Below are 15066 nucleotides of genomic sequence, written 5' to 3'. Positions count from 1 at the left end.
TCCCGAGGAAGCCGCATATCATGTCGGGGAGCCTTTCATCTTCTCCGTAGAGATCCTACAGAGGCGGTGTTCACAGGACGCCGTATTGTTGGATGTTGTTTACAGCGCATGCTGGAAGCTAAAGCTCCCATTTTATCGTCTTAGAAAAACGACGATTCCGATTGTGTGCAATGGAGATTAAACGCACATCCTCTTGGATTCGTCGCAGTTCGCGAAGGCAAAGCTAAGAGTATACCCGTGCGCTCGCGGAACTTGTGCGCCGATAAAATTGGTGCTCGTGCGGTGCTTGCTTGCATCTTCTGAAATGCCAGAAAACGTCGTCTTCGAGCAGCTTTTTGAGCATGCGCTGCGAACAACGTCAAACAAAATGGCGTCCCGTGACTACGTCCCATACTCATTCTCAGATCGAGCAAGACATAAAAAAAAAAAAAAAGGATTTGCGCATTGTATATTCGGCGCGAAGTAGTTCTTACACGATTCGGTTGTCGAAGGAAGAAGTGATGCTTTCTGGCGTGAAATGTGTACGTCTTGAAAGATAACATCGTATCTAATCTGATCTAATCTAAAATGCACGTACATTTATTTGAATTGTCCGCATAAAAGGGGGCATTAGTAATGTTCCGCGAAGAGCCGGGCCTCTTTTTACTACGGTTCTTGAGGTGAAAACGAGTATAGCTTTAAGAGGGGAGAAACACGAACCACGAAGAGCGTTTTCAATTTAACGGCGGACGCTTTTCAAATTAATACTGTTTTCCCATTTCAACACGAAAACAGGGCAACGGGTGAGGAGGCTGAGCAAAATACTTGGAAACGCTCGGAGACAATCGACGCTTTCTTCCGCTCTTCGAGGGATGTATTGTAGACGCAGCCCATACCAGCGTGACCTCGATTAAGCACTTAGAAGCGCCGCTCCGCTCCAATAAATCTCGCTCCCGGCGTTAATCTTCGGGAGTCACTGGAGTACCAGAAATGGCAACGCTGCGTCACTTTCTGCGTTACCACCGCCTTTGCCACTATAATAAGGGACAAGGATGATTTCTCTTTTTTTTTTTTTTTTGTGTGAATTGTGAATGTGTAAAATTATTATAATTTTATTTTTTATTTTTTTATTTTTTTTACGCTTGCTCTACCGCTGCTGTGAGGGGCTTGGGCCAGTCAACCTGCTTCTGATCATTTTAGCCCCTTGTCTTGACCACCATTGCTTTTGTTGGCAATGAAGGAAATATTATTATTAATACCGGTGGAATCAGACCTGGTAAAGTAAAAATGTTCTAGCTCTCTCCCTCTCTCTCTCTCTCTCTCTCTTTTTTTCTCTTTTCGTGTTTACTTCATGTTTTTATTATCACCTTCCCCGAAGCAGGACGAAAATTTCTCACCCTTTCTGGGTGCTCAATTTGTTTTATCCAGCACGTTTCATTTCTGTTTCTAATATATGCAAGTGTCGTTGAACGTTAGGCGGAACTTTTGTACCTGCAAAGGAAATGTAACATCCGACATGCGGAAAACTGTTTTTTTTTTTTTTTTAAGTTTTTTGGCACGTCCAGCCACTCCTGCCTCTATTTTGGGCATCAAACTAAAATCCTCGACATAAAAAAAAAAGGACTGAATTGCGTGATTACGGTTGGACGAGCATGTGAATGCGATTCTTTTTTGTCACTGGAGGTTGTCCATCGACAAACTGCTGACGCCATCTGTACACTTTTGTGCCTGAGGTAGATTTCTACAGTACTGTGCTTGCAATATACTCGATATTATTTCGGCTGGTTTAAACTTTTGTGATTCACCAGATATTTGATTAGGAGCCACTTCTCCGCTCCCACAGGCAGATTGGTCGCCTTCATGATAACTGGAACCGCGGCGCGTGCGTCCAATCTACGACGTTTCGGGCGCAAGATATTCTAGAGAGAGTAAGTTAACGTCTTCCGCAAGTTCCATTATGCTGCCTCTGCTCAGCGATTTCTTATCAACAAAAGTTTTGCGCCGTTAGGTTATAACAAAACAAAAAACAACATCAACGATCATCTCGAGCGCAGCAGCGATAAAAGGACAGCGTTATAATGGCGCTTGTAAGTTCTCTTCACACGTCACGAACTAACGCGCAACGTTCAGAGGACCTCGTGTGCATTCTTCCATTTTTTCTGCATTTCTCTTCGGCATTGCCCGTATATTACTTGTGTCGGTGTTGCGGAACTTGCGGTCATGCACGCAGCGTTACTATACGTTGCACATCACGAGAGCGTTCACGCAACCTAACCAGCATCTGCTACTTCACTCAATTGCTAGCGTGGTGTCCTGCCTGGAATCCCATGCGTGAAAGCACGTGCAGCGTGCACGCGAAAGCATTTAAAAGTGCGCAATCGCGCTGTTCACACACTTCATGGCAGCGGGCAAAATATTTTGCACACATGGTAGTTCACTTTAAAAACAAGTCCGTTCGTCTACTTTTCCGCACAACACTCGGAGAGCCAATCACCGGAACTTTCGGAGGCAGCTCAGCAAATGACGATGCCGAAACATATGTTTAGAGCAAAAAACGCACTGAGTTGGGACATTAAGCAATGCAAGCGTGACGTTTTGCATTGCTTAATTAACTGAGACTGCGTTTTTTTTTTTTTTTTGGTCTAAACATATGTTTCGGCATCGTCATTCGCTGAGCTGCCTTCGCAAGTTGCGCTGATTGGCTCTCCGAGTGTTGTGCGGGAAAGTAGACGAACGGGCTTGTTTTTTTTACAGTGTTTTTAGGTTATAAAAGTATTGAAAACCGTGTAACATCATAGCAAAATAGCAGCTGAGGCTCATATGAAACAACTTGTGGTACCAGCGCTTTTAAGAACTATACCTTTTATGCGAGAAAATAAGGCAAACACACTTTTCCAGTAGAGACTTTATGTTACTAATTTATGCCCAAAAATACTTACCTTTTTTGTGTGTAAACAGTACCTTAATTCATATTACCACACGAACCACGAGTGCCTAAACGATCTTTAGGAATATTTAAGGCTTCATTCAAACGAGTGTATTCGTGCAACAAGTGTAATCAAGGGTGTCGTATGTGTATAAAAATCTACCAACCCAGGCTAATTAACAGAACAAAAAAAAGTCCGGCTAATTTATTCACTAATCATCGTCAATTTATTCACCAAGCATCGTCAATTTATTCACCAAGCATCGTCCGTTGCGAGTTGATGGGATACCCCTGCAAGGGCGCCACTCCGTCTCATATTATGATTCACCGCAGGGCACGCTACGTGCCACTGAAGCATCCAATGTAATGACCTTGTGTGTGTCACGTGGCTTCGGGAGGGGTGAAGCGACGGATGGTCACGTGATCCTTTCTTAGCGCCGGATTGGCAGGGATGGCTCGTAGCGTCCGCTACGGTCCATCGAAAGGGCAAACGAAGTAGGGCGAAATCATAGGAAAACGAAAGTACGACGGTAACCTTAAATCGGTTAACTAAAGTAGCACTTCTCATAAATCAAACTAAACACACGGTGTTCGCTGCGAACCTAATAGAGAGTTTCAGGGAACCGTTTTTGCACATCCAAAGCGGTTCGATGGGCCCTCCGGTACCAACTGTGCATATTCGTGTCTTCTGTGGCAGCGCATGCGCAGTGCGCACCGGAGGGCCCACCGTACCGTTTTGGATGTGCAAAAACGGTTCCCTGAAACTCTCTAATGACAGAATATTCTGTGGACCCGCTTCCAACGTCTTCGAAGCACCCGTTTGATTCATATATATATATATATTTATTTATTTATTTATTTATTTATTCATTTATTTATATTTATATTTATATTTATATAAATATATATATATATATATATGCTTTGAACAAGTCTGAGTCTGCTGACGGTTTTTGTATGACCAATGCGATAAAGGAACCGTCAGTCATACTCCTTAGACGGTGCCTTCGGTCTTATTTCTTATTTAATATTACAGTGGTCTCGTCCGTGTCCAAGAAAAAGTAAACGACATAAAAGACACCGACAAATAAATTAGGAACAACAATACGATAAGGCATGAACATAATACATCACCTAGCAAAGCTTGAGTTCATCAGTAACAACATATTTTTACGAGGACGCAATTTTCAAATTTGCGATGAATGTTTCTACGTATGATGTAAATCGTGATGTAGACCATGCGATTTATTTGAGTTCAACCGTTGCGTATTATGTACAAAAAAACTTCAACCTCTTTTCTAAGCGCCTAGCTTCCAGCGTTTCAAGCTCCAGTAAATTAATCATACAGTCACGCTGTCCGTTCTTCTATGCCGATTGCAGATTAGGCTAGCTGCATTTATCTGTACTCTTTCCAGCTTAGATATGTTTGTGACAGTGTAGGGGCCCCATAGACAGGGAGCGCACTCCAGGCAAAGTCTGACGAAGTTTTTGTGAGCTGCAAGCTTCACTTGCAGTGGGGCTCTTGAAAGCTTTGGATTCCCTAAAGAGCCCTAAGAGTACTACAAGAAACGTCATCGATCTGCTCATTCCAAATCGTTTTCAGTGATGGTAACTCCTAGATACTTAACTGCAGGTAGTTATGTAATCACCGAGTAATAATACTTTAAAGTGTGTTTCTATTGGAAACCTGTGGAACAGAGTACTTGTTAATGTTCAGAGTCATTTCTCAGTTTCCACACCTCCTAGAAGTATTTTCTAGGTTATTATTCAGTCTCGTCTGATCAGCAACCGATTTTACTAGTTTCACGAAACAAAGTCACCCGAAAGAAGTTATAGTGTAATTTTGGGATGAAGAACGCTTGTAATGTCGTTAATATACAAGAAAAGGACCCTAAAACCGACCCGTGGGGCACTCCTGCCGTGCCTGGTAGTGTGTCTGAGTTGTGGTTTTTAATTTGAATGCTGAACGCAGTTGTCGAGGTAAGATATCATGAAGTAAATAGTAAATACGCTTACCGCTAATTCCGGTCGAGTGGAGTTTCTTAAGAAGTTTTTTGTGAGTGCCTTATCAGAAGCTCTGGCGCAGTAAAAAATAGTGCACCTCTCTGTTCTCTGTTACTTGTTGCAAGTGCAAAGTCATGACACCTCGTAAGTAGCTGCTTAACGGCTGTTAATCCGCGACCAAAGTCGTGCTCAACGTTTGATAACATTTTTTTTCTTTCTAAAAATTGGGTTAGATGTCGACTAGCCACGTGCTCGCATGCTTTAGATTTCTTAGTATCTGTTTTTTTTTTTTTTTTTCATTCCAGCCAACATGGTTTCCTAAAAGGATTTTCTTGTCAAACCCAGCTTGCTCTTTTTACTAACGATCTAAGTTCAAGTGCTGATCATAACACACCTCTGGATGCCCTCTTTCTAGATTTCGAAAAAGCTTTCGATAAAGTTCCACACTAACGTCTCTTATTAAAACTTTCGCGTTCAAACACCGACCGTCAAGTTTGTAACTAGATTCGTAACTTTTTGTCAAACCGACAACAATTCGTTCATGCTAATAAGCACTCTTCGCCCCGATCCCAGGTTGTTTCTGGAGTGCCCCAGGGCACTGTTCTCGGTCCCCTACCTCTTTTAATTTACATAAATGACCTACCTGCTAATATCTCATCTAACATATACGCTTACGCTTATCCAAAGACGACTGCGTTGTTTATCGTCCTATAAATAACGGCATTGACGTTCACGCCCTGCAGTCTGATCTTTACCATATCGAGGCCTGGTGTGCTAGATGGCTTATGTCTTTGAATGCTAACAAAACATCCCTCGTTTCTTTTCATCGTAGGCAATTTTACCCACCTCCTAACTACGTCATTTGTGGTTCACTCATATCTCCTGTACCTTCATATAAATACCTAGGCATTACCTTTTCAAGCGATTTAACTTGGTCATCTCACATAACAAACATAGCTAATGACGCGAATCGCGTCCTTGGCTTTCCACGTCGCAACCTACGCTTAACCCCTCCATCGGTAAAGCTACTAACTTTCCTCTCACTAGTACCACCCAAACCAGAATACACATCTGCTGTTTGGGGACCCACATCAATCTAAACTTACTAAAACGCTCGAAACCGTGCGAAATTGCGCAGCAAGATTCATCTACTCAGACTACTCTTATCATAGTAGTGTCACCGCACATAAAACTCAAGCTAATCTTCTTAACCTCGAATCACGGAGCAAAATTTCCAGGCTCTGCTTTTTTCACAAGTTTTATCACACATCACTTGGCAGCTCTGTTATCGCACCAGCTCACCGCGTTTCATGCCGCATCAGTCATCAGGAAGCTGTCTATCCCCCCCATGGCTGCTGCACTGCGCATCTTTTTTTTTTTTTTTCTGCCAGATAACAAAGGATTGGAACGATTTGCCCACCGACGCCGTGCCCCACTCCAACCCCGCCCATTTCAAGGCATTCATGGAAGACATTTTTTGATGTTTCGTTAATACCCCTTATTTGGGGCATTGGAGGTTTAATAAATAAATAAAAAATAAATAATAATTTGCAACTTGTCGATGTAAGTGATAATGGGCGATAGTTAGACACGCAGGAAGGATTATCTGACTTAAATATGGGAATGACGCGGGCATTTTTTAGTCAATAGGAAGCGTACATTGTGTCAATGACACGTTAGAAAAGACCCGAAAGTAATGTGAGACCCACTCAGCATAGCGGAAAAGCAGTGAGATATTATCTAGTCCGTCTGACTTCTTGACGTCAAGGTTAAGTAACAAATACAAATGTCCCTCCTCAGTCAAAGCAAGATCAGTCATTAATGAACGAAACCCATCGGGCTGGAAAACATGTTGAGAATTTTTGAGACTGTGGTGAAAGATGGCAGCTTATATGCTTTCCTGTCTGGAAAACCTGGTTCGTCTTTTTCCGCAAACACTGTCTCGAAGTACGAATAAAGGCTACAGCTATAGCCTTGGCGTCTCTGACGGGTGAGCCGTCAGTGGTTAAGGAAACAACGCTGGACTTGCTTCCAGACAGAAACCTTAAACATTTGCCTGCGGCATCTCTCGAGAAAATGCCTAATGAAACATTAAAAACAAACTCGTCTTAATTCAGTGATTGCACATCCTCGGCGCCGAGGCAACCGCTGCATTCTTTTTAACTTTCGCTTCATATGGTGATCCATAGATTGTTTCTCTTTCCCTTAACCACTCGGAACGAGCCTTGACAGGCAGTAAAAACACAAGGCTTTAAACCTGACCCACAAAATGTCTGCATCGTCTAGAACAGGAGTCTCCAAACGTTTTGCCTAAAAGGCCGGATTAGCAATCTTTATTAGTCTCAAAGGCCCTGAAAAAAAAAAGAGTGAATATAAACGAAGAAAAACTCAGTAAATAAACCCACATGTGCATTTAAACACAAAAATTAATGTTAGAGCAAGCATTAAAAAATCATCAGGTGGATGAATATGCATACTTCGAATTGAACAGCCATGTTTAGCTTATTGTTAGGTACATCACGCAACACTTGTGACCAAGAAAACCCACCGGGGCATAAATCGTAGCGGATGTGAACCTTGGCAGTTCCAACAGGGCGGAAGACTAATGAGAATGGTATAACTAATGCTTACAATATGCCATAGTTGTGAAAGAGGACACTAAGTGCAATGTACATGAAAACACAATTAACTTTTTTATAGTTACGCAGATATGGGGGAAGCAGAGTACTAAAAATGATAATGCTAGTTTTGACAACGTTCATTTATTACTATGGCGAGACGTCCCATGACGTCCCGTGTTACGATGCATTTCTCTTTACGGTGCACTTCATTTTGCGCTGCTAGCCCGGGTCTGCTGGAAGCGGGCCTCGGAGGGGGGGGGGGGGGGGGGGGGGGGGGGGGTTTCATTGGAAAGACCGCAGTCAGCCGCCGGCCGGTCGGAAGACTTCCGCGGGAGGGATCTGACTCGCGGGCCGGGGTTTGGAGAGCCCTGCTCTAGAACCCAGAAGTCATCGTAATGCATTCCTAAATAATCTAAAATGATCACATCATGTCCTCTATTCAAATATTTCACAATAATAGGGCCTTATTTTTATCAGCGCTGTTCAAAACATAAGATGCAGCAAACACAAGTTCGGCGTAGATAGTGCGCTCATGACGTCGAGTCTTTTGCATGCCATCACAGGACTTAAAAAAGTAAATCGAGATTACCCGATGTTGCACTGATCCTTGGCTGTGGGTTAACAATTTGTGTTAAGTCACACAAGAAGGCAATGTTCATGAGAATTTCGAAATTCTTGAGACTACTTTCCAATATTTTTATATTTGACCAGTCGATATCAGGCAAATTGAAATACCAATCTTTGTCTTGCCGCCCCGAAAACGTAGTACATATTCGTACAATTTCCCAAAACAAGACAATATCCGAGTTTGGGTACCGATATACTACAACAGTCACAAAAGTATTACCATGGAATTATATTTTACAAAACACACTTTCATGGTTCCGTATGGTAGGTAGCAAACTAACACATTCTCTTCAACTACTATTGCTACTCTATTTCCATGGGATCGCCGACCACATCTCATAATTATGTATGTGGGTGGCACAATCTCATTATCCGATACTTCGGCGTGCAACCGTGTCTAAATCAGTAACGTAACGAGCGGTTCAATACAAAAAAAGTTGCGCTTCAAAATCCGCCAGTTTATTTAAAACATGTAGTTGATTAACATTGAAGTTTAGGTCAGTTGGCTGTGTCCTGCCGGTTACCTTTTACTTTGTCCTCGTCTTTGCGCTGTTTTTTTATTATTAAAAAGTCTTCGTCATTAAAAAGATTAGCCGCAATGGCTGGAAAGTGAGCGCCTGTCACCACCTAGATGCCACGTTAGAACCCTTCGCCCGAGAGTATTGTATGCACATTATCAATGGGACGCAGCTTTATAAGTCAATGCGGAGTGTAAGTTCGTCTGCTCCTTCCCAAGGGGGTTCTGGTGACGTCAGAACACCGAGTTTCTATTTGCTTTCATTAGAAGGACAGTGGGTGGACCTCAAAGCCAGCTGCCTCGAGGTCTACTCACTATCTCTCGATTAGAACCAATCAGCGCTGGGCGTTCTGACGTCACCACAGCCCCCTTACAAAAGAAGCAGACGAACTTGCGCACCACATTGATATATAATATGGCGGTTGATGAGATTGTTAGAGTATGTGTCGAGCTCTGATTGGAATTATTAGTGGGTAGACCGAAAGCTAGATGCCTTTGTCTCCACTGCATTCGTCACACGCGTTCGAATGCGAAAGCCCAACGCCGGACGCCGGCGTTGGGCTTTCCGTCTACCCACTAATCAATCAAATCAGAGCTCGGCATTCTGACGTCCCCGTGCACTCTCGTCTCCTCCTCTCCCCCACTTTCTCGGAGCATTGCGGCCTTATAGATATAAGAGTGTACATCATGGAAATAGAATTATTAGAATTGGTTTATGCACTTTAAGAAATGCCTGCGCGTCTACTCACCCGCAAAACATTCAAAGAGCCAATCTCTGCGATCTAGGAAATCAGCTCAGCGAATGATGCGGTGGAACATTCATTTAGACCTAAAAATGAAGTCTGCACTGTGGTATTACGCGAAGCAAAGCGTCATGTTTGCATTGTGTAATGCCACTGTAGCTCAAGGGCGGGCTCCTGTATACCTTTAGTTGCATAGATAGCCACAGAAAGCTGATACCACTTACAAAGCCGCGCTGCGGCGCAGCTTCCGACCACCCAGTGGCGCTTCGAGCCTATACTATGTGTAATTCCCCTGTATCCTGTGAAAAGCTGCGCCATTCATTGTTGTGGAAATGCTCAAGACACGTGCCGCGCGTCACTTCTGGGAAGAACATGGCGTCTGAAATCTAGCTCAGTTCTGCGTTGTGCCGCCATGACATGATCTTCCCAAGGGCAACACGTTGCACGTGTCTCGTGCATCGGCGCACGTTGCGCTTCTTTTGAGGCATGAAGGGCTTTAACTATGTGCCGGAGCCCCTTTTCAAACATAGGTGCTATCATGCTTTACTACAGAGGCTGTTATACCCGTGCCACACGGACACGGCAAATGCCATTCAGAGCGAATCTCATTCGGGCGCCGAAGGACATTACATTTCAAGCCCGTGCTACACGTACATTTCGAATGTCATTTGGCGCCATGATGATGACAGCGCCTGCTCTCTAACGAAAACTAATTGTAAAGTTTTTTTGTTTTGTTTTTTTTGTAAGCTAAATACGTTCGTTCAAGGTTATGATCTCTAAAAAGTGTCTATAGGTAGTTTTAAATATAGTTTGCAGTCAATTTATGTTTTTTTGTGTTTCCGCTGTAATTCATTTCTTGGTGACGCTCTAGTTGCTCTAGCCGCAATAAGCCAAAGCGAAAGGAAATGGCGCCTACTGTCGGGAGTGTCGGTCCTTGCACCGGAGGACGGTAAACGGGTGCGACTGTTAATGAGCGCCCTCATTTATTTACGCGCCAAGCACCGTGCCGAGCAGCAAAGGCTCGAAGCCGAAGCTGAGGACGCTCACTCTCGCGTTTTGTTTGGCACGCCGCAAGTCACCGAGCTTGTGCTCCCAAGCTATTATAAGAACTGTTGTTTTCTGGTCGGACCACTGGGTCTTCCCTTTCGCGGCTGCTTGCGGCGCTTGCGGCTTCATCGAAACAAACTTCGAAGTTCGAACAAAACACAACGAAACCGAGAAGAAACGCGAAAAAGATGGCGACGCAGGCGAAGTGGCTGTGTCTACTGGGTTAAAGAGTAGCCGCTTGCAATTATGTGACAAGCCGCGCTTTAAATCTAGTATAAAAGAATGCATACATAAAAACAAACGCAAATAAATAAATTTTAGTTGGGTATACTTTGATTAACGCAATCACATTGATGTTTTTTTACTTGGGGCCTGGGGTAGAGGCTACACATTTGGCCCGTGACCGAATGCGAATGAGTTCCGCCGAACCCCTTTGGTGGCAAATGACATTTGCAGCGAATGCCATTCGTGCAGGCCGTGTAGCACCAGTCGAATGACATTTGGGGCGAATGTCATTCGCTGAAAATGGCATTCGAGTTGCCCGTGTGGCACGAGTATAAGACTACGAGCGCGAACCCAGTCCGGCCGTGCTGTAAGGAACGCGAGGCGTGCATTTTATCCAAGGAAATCGGTGGCCGAGTGGGCTAGCAGGGGCTCTAATCTGGACACTTGGCGAAAAAGTCGGCGAGGAATTCGATCGCCGTGATTGGCCGGTGCCAAGGTCAAGCACGGTGCCGGCCCATCGCGGTCGCCAGATTCCTCGCCGTCTTTTTCGCCAAATGTCCAGATTAGAGACCCAGGTCGGAGCATGTTCAGCGAAAGCTCGGGCTGCAGAACCCAAAGATCCTGGGTTCAATCCCCACCCGGCCCTGCCTGTCTCGACCCGAATGAACATCGTAGCGGCGTGCGGTCTTGTGCCGCTACTGCGTGGTGCACGTTAAAGACCCCAGGATAGCGGGTGTACTGCACAGTTTAACTTTCTCATCTACAGCTGAGACACCGGACGCCCATTGAGGCTGACTAACTTCCGGCGGTATAAACCTACGCACGACATTATTATTAACTTTATCGAAAGGCTTTAGTCGCGGCGGCGGTCAACGCCATACCACTCACCTCGGCCGCGTACTTCCCCCGGCAAAAAGAGCCAGTTGGCGGGGCGTTTCATGCCGAGCGGGAACCCTAATCTAGTGGTCGCCGTTCTGCTAACACTGCCGGACTCTGATTTTGTCATGTTCCATAATCAGCAGCGCAGCGCGATCGCAATGCTTATAAAAAAAAGGCAAATACATTTTATTTGTATTCCAAGCATGAAATTTGCGACACTTCTAAATTTGCGAAAACTATCTTCGCTATCTAAGTCATTGAAAAAACAGCGACCAGGAGTCCGGCGGGGGAGATAAAACGCAAACTTTTAATTGGCGCACACCGTTAATTTTTTTTAAAATTTCTTTTGCGATGTAGTTTTTTGGTGTATTCGAAGACGAAGAGAGGAGAAAGCTGTGGGATAAGAGCTATTGTCTTTAAAATCCATCCTGAAGCGTTTAAGGCAATAAAAAAGTATTAATCTTGAGATTTTCAGGGGCCCTCAAAGAAAAGCCCTGTGCTTTATTTACTTTTCAGCTCCTTAGCTTAGGCAAAAGCACCAACAAAACCGGAACACACGCAAAGAAGGAATATTCTCAAGCAGAAAGCTAAAGCAAAACAGTTCATACTTCGGTGTTCATAACTCACAAATATGTAAATAATAGTACTTATGAGATGTTATCAATGCCATTCGATGATCGCCGTCGCACTTGATACAAAAAAAAAATACACTTCTGAACGCTAAATCAAATAATAAGTTAGTCGATTTAGTGTTTACAGTCTCCCTTTACAGTGTTAGAACTGTAAAGGGGACAAAGAGCTCGTCAGGCGTCACGCCTTTAGGCTCTGCCCACCTCTCGGTCAATCGGGAAAAGAAAGAATAAAAAATGAAGAAAAACAAATGCCTTAGTCAGATATTTGGTGTGCTAATCGAATTATTTCCCAGACCTAACACGAACGATTTTTCAAGTAAACTTATGTCGGAGGTGCGGAAAAAGCGGAAAAATTTGCATGCCATGCAGAATGCATTACCAGACCGTCAGAGCTATGCGTGCTTCAATCGAGAGTGCAGGGCAAACGAATTTTGCCCACCCCTGCCCTTTTCAATCTGGATGAGCATCGTACCGGCGTGCGGTCGTGTATCACTACTGCGTGGTGCACGTTAAAGATCCCAGGATAGCGATTGTACCGCACTGGCTAAATTGCTCATCTACAGCGTGGCTGACTAACTACACGCTGACTAACTACACGCTGACTAACTACACGCTGTATAAATAACCCCACAACCCAATTATTATTATTGCCCACGTTCATTTTAAACCATTACAGTTGTTTTTCTTCCCAAAATAATACGTAGTCCAAATTATACAGAAGGGATCGGTGGCTGAGTGGTCTAGCGCACACCAGCTCGGAGCGCGTAGACCGAAGACTCGCGATGCTGAAACCAGGGATCCTGGGCTCAATCCCCACCTCTCCCTGTTTCGACCTAGATGAGCATCGCACCGACGTGCGGTCGTGTATCACAACTCCGTGGTGCACACCCCATACACACAACACAATTATTAAATTATATAAGTGTAAGTATCCGCTTTTGATAAGCGAACATTCACGCACAATACGCACAAGCAAATCCACTGACGGGAGCAGAAACAACTGTTTAGATGAACTGTTCTGTAAAAAAATAGACAACTTTCTTTGTCAATGAAGTAACAAACATGGACACATATCTGCCCGCGCACCTTGAGCACCAAGGATAGCTGTGCACGCGCACTCTATATTTCCTCTGAAATGGCCCAAAACCGAGTGCTAGTGCAGGCATGAGTGCATAGATTTGTAAAGTAGGATGCTATCGGTTCCTCCTTAAAACTAAGGATCACTAATACAGTCAATAATACAGTTCACAAAGCGTGGAAGCCTGACTCTACTTCACTACTTTACCAATTCCTGAACAGTTCTGACTCGGAATGTGTGCGGAGCACGATCAAGGTCACAGTGGCTCTAAAACGCCTCATCTTTACGAGCGTTCGTTCAAGAACACCTTTTATGTAAAGTCACACGCGTCTCATTTAACGCCATCGATATTAAAGACTTCGTATGATTTTGTTTTTGAGCTTTTATCGTACGCACACGTAAGCGGAGAAGTCGGAATTAACACAATTACAAGTATAGTTTACCGTGTTCTTTAAACACGCAACCAAACTTTTTGTTCTCCACCCAGAATACGTTTCCGGGATGGCAAATATTGAGAAACACCCTTCTCTCGACGATCAGACGACCACACAACCGATCGCGAAACAGAAATTATCAGCCGCGTGACACATCTTCAGAATGACGAACAGGGGAGAGCGCGCTCGATTCCACATACTGACCGCATATGCGCCCGGACGTAAATACAAAAGAAAGGCAGCGAGAAAAAAAAAAGAAGCATGTGAAGCCGCGGTCGCAGTGCTCGCACATCGCAAAGAAGACAGTCGGAAGACAGCGCCTGGGGTCTTCCTTGTACGACGGTCAGATTAGTCAAAGAAACACGTTCGAAACACGTATGGTGCAAAACATGCTCCGAGCAAGTTTGAGCAGATAATTCTGTTCGTATACCAGCAGTAGGACCGTGTGCCTTCGGAAATCCGGAGCGTCTAGACTTCCCCTCGGAACACTCGGAAGACGCAATCTCTACAGTCTAGGGAGAGAGTTAAGCAAATGGCGTGACTGAAAATATGTTTAGACTTAATAGATAGACATCGCGGCGCTCAGCACGGCGAAACGTCATGGTCATTGCCGTAGCGCAAACTGCCTGTTTAGGCCTAGTCATACTTTCAGCCCCGTCGGTAACTGTCCGTAAATAATATATAGCCGCTGACAACTTAAAAACCGCGGGCCGTGGCAAGTCCCGGGCATCTTATTATTGACAGCCAGCGTGATTGCGGTATTCCCCGATAACAGCGCCGAAGAACTAGTCACGGAGCAGGAAGCGTGAGCAGAATAAGCCAATCTCTTCGCTTCTTAACGAGTCAGTAACAACGGCTCTCCAAAGCGCTTTGCGAGAAAGTTGACGCTCCAGATTTCTCAATAGTGGCATGCGCGAATATACGAGCAAATAGAAAGAAAAATCCGCGCTCACTTTCCCGGGTGCATGGTGGCTTCCTGGTCGGCGGCAGCGCTCCCCCTTTTCAAGGCCGACAGGCACGCACACTCAGCGGCGACGAGGTGATGCGGGAACCGCGGGAGCAGCCACGAGGAAAAGGAGAGCCGGAAGAGCGGAGCGGATCCTGCGCTATCGGTGGCCGCGTGTTCTCTGGCGCGGTCCCGTTGGCGAGCGGCGGCCGCCAGCGCCGTGGCCTCCCCCTCCCCTTCCCCCGGCAGCCGCGACCTCACCGACCGCGCGAGCGGCACCAGCGATCGGCCGGCCGCCGCCGGCACGCGGCCACCGCGGTGGGAGCGTGCCATTGCTTAGGCTCCGTTTCGCCTTAGGTGGACCGACGCGGACGCTACGAGCCACGCTATACGGCTCGAAACTGAGGG

This window comes from Ixodes scapularis, unplaced genomic scaffold (genome assembly GCF_016920785.2).
Source record: "Ixodes scapularis isolate PalLabHiFi unplaced genomic scaffold, ASM1692078v2 PGA_scaffold1__304_contigs__length_218370807, whole genome shotgun sequence".
NCBI lineage: Eukaryota > Metazoa > Arthropoda > Arachnida > Ixodida > Ixodidae > Ixodes > Ixodes scapularis.
This window is presented reverse-complemented; position numbering follows the sequence as displayed.